Raw genomic sequence first — 5,737 nt, 5'->3', positions numbered from 1 at the left:
GAGATGGCTCAGAGGTTAAGAGCGCTGGTTGTTCTTCCAGAGGTCCCGAATTCAATTCCCAGCAACCACATGGTGGCACACAACCATCTGTAATGAGATCTGGTGCCCTCTTCTGGCTTGCAAGCTAACATCCAGACAGAATGCTGTATACATAATAAATAAATAAATCTTTAAAAAAATGTTTTTATTTTAAAAAAGAATACTCATCACAACTCTACTAAAACCTAACTGCTCTCTGGTGCCTTCCCCTGTCTCCCCTAACCCCCTCAAATATTAACAATATTCCTTAAGAGAGCCAGTGCTCGTGGCTCGTGGGCACTCCCCCTTGATGGTGCCTACACTGTCCTTAGCTCTTCTCTTTACCCTGGCCTCCCTCTTCTCAACAAACTTTGAAATTCTTCACAGACCTCTCAACATACCTGTGATTACTCCTTTAATAGCTGTTTTGATTCTAGCATTATAATACCTCTCTAATTTGCCATGTGACTGAATATATCCAGACTACTGCTCAACACGCTACACAGATTCTTATGGACCACGTCCTTCTGATACATAAATCTGGATACCAGTCTCTTACCCTAGACCAACAGCTGACCACGAACAAGAGGAGGAGACCACACCCTAACCCTATTCCCTGATAACAAGGACAAACAGAAAGCCAGCGACTCGAATCCCATGCCTGTTGCCCCATGAGCCACCTCCTCTACTACCTACCCCTTCTATAAAATTCATCCTCTGTTTCTTCTATATAAACAAAAAGGCTGGGATGTTAAATTACAGATCCCAAATTGCTTTTCTTGCCCATCTGAGCGTCAGACCACAGCCTCATGTAGTCTGTCCCTTAGGATAAGGAACTGAAAAATATGCCATGTAATGTGACTCAGGCCTTGCCCTGGTTGGTTTTTGTTAGCTTGAAACTAGCTAGAGTTATCGAGAAGAAGAAAACTTAATTGGGAGATTGCCTCCACAAGATTGGCCTGTAAGGCAAATCTCTGGGGTACTGTCACTGTGGGTAATGCTAACCCTAGGCAGGTGGTCCCCAGATGGACAGGAAAGAAGGCTAGCCGGTTGGTGGGACATGCCTCTAATACCAGCATTCAGAAGGCAGGCTGAGAGGCAGGCAGGCAGATCCCTGAGTTTGAGGCCAGTTTGGTTTAACAGAGTGAATTCCAGGACAGCTAGGGCTACACAGAGAAACCCTATCTCAAAACACCAAAAGGAAGGAAGAAAGGAAAAAAGGAAGGGGGGAGGGGGAGGGCAAGTGGGAGGGAGGGAGGGGGCAGAAAGAAAGCAGGCTGTGAAGGCCAGTAAGCAGCATGCCTCCATGGCTTCTGCATCAGCCTCCACCTCCAGGTTCCTGCCTTGACTTCCTGCAGTCATCTTCCTCCATGACAGAGAGTGAACTGAGAGTTTGTGAGAAGCGATACATCCCTTTGCTCCCTGAGTTGATCACAGCGGAAGAAACCCAGCTAAGCCAACCTTGATGAGAAAAGCAAGCCCACCTCCCCATCCCATTGCCAGGAAGCAGGGCAGTTTTGAACTACTGTCTAATCTAGCACCTCCCACATAGACTAGGTTACAGAACCTGCCACTGTCCTCCTTTACACCCGTAAGAATCTGAAACCCCTTTGTTCCGGGGATTGAAGGCTCTTTCCGTTAGGACTCCTATCACGCCATATGTGGCAGTTACGCCTTCGAATGGCAGCTCCTCCGCGGATTTGGAGGAGCCCCAGGGTCTGAAGGGAAGGCACTCTCTCTTCAAAGCTCCTCATGTTGCCTGTGGTATGGATGCTTTTCCTCTTCAAACCCTGATCAGGGCCCCAGAGCTGGGCATCTTCAGTCAGCTCCTTTCCGTGAACTCCTTGGTTTCTGCTTCATTTTATTTGTAACATTGTTCTAACAGCTGGTTAAATACATCTCCAGGAGCTAGAGAGACAGATGCCTCCGTAGTTAGAAGCGCTTGTCGCTCTTGCAGAGGATCCAGCTTTGGTTCCCAGCACCCCTACCGGGGTGTGTAGCTCCAATTCCAGGGGATCTGATGCCCTCTGACTTCTGCAGTCACCAGGTCTGCGCATGGTACAAATACATACACCAGCAAAACATTCGTATGCATAAAAACATCTAAAATATTTAAATATGTGTAAAACAATGGGCTGTCAGTATGCCACAGCCACATTTGTTAAAATGTTGCCGTGTTTGCTTTAAAGGTTTCCTTTTCTGGGTGAAAATAAGGGTAGGGTGATAGTTCAGAGCTCCTGTCTGTGTTTAGCATTCACACGGCTCTGAGTTTAGCTTTTAACATCATCAGAATAACTGGATAAATATATGAGTGCCACATAAATAGATACATGATAGACAGCCAGATAGAGGATAGACAAATTAGGATGCAGACACCCCTTTTGTGTCTTCTATAGTCAGTGTGGGATCCTCCCACATTTTCTACTTTCACCCCTGTATAACAATAAATATGAATAGCATAATACATACTCTTGCACATTTTCAAAGATCAAATAGCTGCTATGAAATTTATATTTTATATTCACCTTTATATTCAATGTTTCATTTTGGTACTGATGCGTGACATACATCCTGGGATTACAGCATGTGCCACAGCAGTCCAGCTTTACCTGCGCTTTTGGAGTCATATGGAAAATCCATTGCCAAATTTTTAGAACATGGTGATATACCCTTTCTGTAAGTTTTATGATTTGGGTTCTCATATTTAAATATGGCTATATCTTGAGTACTTTGGTGTATGGGACCAGGTAAAAATTTACTTTGATTCTTCTGTGGGTCAGGATCTAATTTACACAGTGCAATTTGCTTAGTGTTATTTTTCCACACTGAATCATCTGGTAATCGTGCCAAAAACCAATTGATCATGTATACACTGGTTCCTTCCTGGACCTAACATTTCTAACCATTGATCTGTATGTATGGGCTTATTTTTGTCCACCATGTCCCTGTTGCTTTGTTTTGTGGTGGGTTTTGAAATCAGGAAGTGTAAATCATCTTTGTTCTTCTTTTTTTCAAGGTCGTTTATAGCTATTTTGGGTCTCTCGAGTTTCCCTATGAATTTTCAGAACAGTTTGCCAGCTTCTAGCAGGAAGCCAGCGAGCACCGACACTCTGTGACTTCTGCCCATCAATCTGGGCTGTGTTGCAATCTTTACAATATTGTTTCCCAATCCCCAAACAAGGAATTTCTTTTCGCTTATTGCGGTTTTCTTTCAACGATGCAGTTTTCAGAGAGTATGTTTTACACTTCGATGACATTTGTTTCTAAGCACTTTATCTTCTTGAGCTTCTTTATAAGTAGTTTTCCTGATCTTATTTTTGTCTGCTCTGTACTAAGGTACAGATAGATACAATGTGTCCTGCACGGGTCTGCTGGGTACTAGTATGTAGATAAATACAATGTGTTGTGTGTTAACTGGAATGTGTCCTGCAGCCTCACTACATTTATTTGTTGCTTTTCATGAATTCTTTTTCACATATAGGATTATGTTATCTACAAACAGTTATAACTTGACTTCTTTCCCTTCTACTTTGAGTAGTTTTAATTTCATTTTCCTGGGTACTCACTGAGCTGTGCACTGTCCCTGTGCACTGTCCCACACAGATGGTGCACTGGGCATCTGTGCCCAGTTCCTGGCCTTTTACAAGAGTAAAGAGGTCTGTTAGCTGCTTTTCCAGCCACACCATCCCTCCCCTAAGTCCACCACCCCTCCCCTAAGTCCCTACCAACCATTGTTCTACTTTTTCTTTTGCCCATTTTGCACTTCTCATAGAAGCAGTATGATACCATTGTATATCCTTTTGTGCCCGACTATTTTACTCAGAAGAATTATTGCAAGGTTCATTTATTTTACAGTGAGAATCAATTCTGCTTCTTGTTATTTTTCTACCATCCGCTGATGGACATCTGGATTCTGCCTACTTCAGGCTGTCATGAATTGTGTTGCTAAGAGAATTCATGCACAAGTCTGTGGGTTGAGTGTCTGTGTTTCCATCTCCTGGGTGTGCACCTTTCAGAAGAACTGATGAGTTTTAGAGAAATTTCAAAATGAGTTTGTCTTCTGTTCTCTCGCTATGAGATAGATTGGGAGACAGATAGCTATGCGTGTGGATACATGAATACTCATTTTAAAGACAAATGGTAACGTCACACAGATACTTTTTCTCATTGCTTTTCCACCTAAAGTATATCCAGATAAGGAAACAAAAGCAAAGCATGGGTCCCCTGGCAGCAGCCCATGCTGACCACACCAATGGAGGATGACAGATCACCCTCTGGTGGTTTTGTAGCTACATGATCAGGATGTTCCATGGTTTACTCAACTAGCCATCTGTTCATGGGTATTTCAGCAGTTTTTAGAGTCACATGTATTACTAGTAAAACTGAAAAAGTCATCTGCATATTGTAGTTATATATACATATATATATGTATGTATATGTATGTATAGAGAGGGGGATCTCATTATAGAGGCCTGAATGACCTGGAACTTGATATGTAGCCCAGATTGATTCACAGAGATCCTCTTGTCTCTGCCTCCAGAGTGCTAGGATTAAAAGTGTGCACAACCATGTTTCTGTATAAATTTCTGCTTTAATTTCAAATGTTTTCAGTTTCTGTTGGGTGTAGCCAAGTTCCTGTTTATCTTTCTGTCAGCTCCACAGAAAATTCTGTTTCTCCAGTGTGATGCTGTTTTCGGTTGTCACCCGACAACATCTGGAATTAACTAAAATCCTCAGAAATGGAGGGGCACACCTATGAAGGACGTTTGCTTAATTTAAAGTGGGAAGATCTCCTTCTAATCTAGATCTTTGAGGTAGAAAGATGCACCTTTAATTCGGATCTTTTGAGCTAAGGAAACCCACCTCTGATCTGGGCCAATCCTTCTGCCGGAAATCTATATAAGGATTGGAAGAAGGAAGCTTTTGCTCTTTATCTGCTTCCTATTGCCTTGCTAGCTAGCATGTTCACTCTCCTTCACTGGTACTACAGCCTACTTCTTCAGGATCCCAGTGTATACTGAAGACCAGCTGAGACACCCAGCCTTGTGGACTGAGCAACAACTGAATTCTTGCAACTTCCATTCATAGGCAGCCATTAGTGGATTTGTTGGACCACAGACTGTAAGTCATTCTAATAAATCATATATATCATACCATCACCCATCAAAGACTCCTGTAGTAGAATATGTGTGACTTTATTTGAAAAACGGTACAGAAAAATGAGGAAGGACAGATCAAGGCATGTTGCTCTTCTTGGTGTGTGTGTGTGTGTGTGTGTGTGTGTATGTGTGTGTGTGCATTTTATAAATTTGAAATTGTTTCCCAATAAAAAGTTTTTAAAAAGTTTTGTATCACCAGATTAAAAAGATAATCATGTCAGGTGGTGGTAGCAAATGCCTTAATCCCAGTATTTGAGAGGCAGAGGCAGGTGGATCTCAATGAGTTCAAGGCCAGCCTGGTCTACAGAGCAAGTTCCAGGACATCCAAGGCTACACGAAAGAAACCCTGTCTTGAAAAATCAAAGTCGAAAACAAAAACAAACAAACAAAAAACAGACAATATTTTAACTGGGCCCTGGAGCACGCAGCTACAATCCCAGCACACGGGAGGCAGAATCTAGATTACAAATGCTAGACTAGCCTGGTCTACATAGGAAATTCCAGTTCCACCAGGGTTCTACAGAGAGACTTTGTCTCAAACAAAACAAACAAAATATAAA

This window comes from Microtus ochrogaster, chromosome 1 (genome assembly GCF_000317375.1).
Source record: "Microtus ochrogaster isolate Prairie Vole_2 chromosome 1, MicOch1.0, whole genome shotgun sequence".
NCBI classification, from domain to species: domain Eukaryota; kingdom Metazoa; phylum Chordata; class Mammalia; order Rodentia; family Cricetidae; genus Microtus; species Microtus ochrogaster.
Note: the sequence above shows the minus strand (reverse complement) of the source record.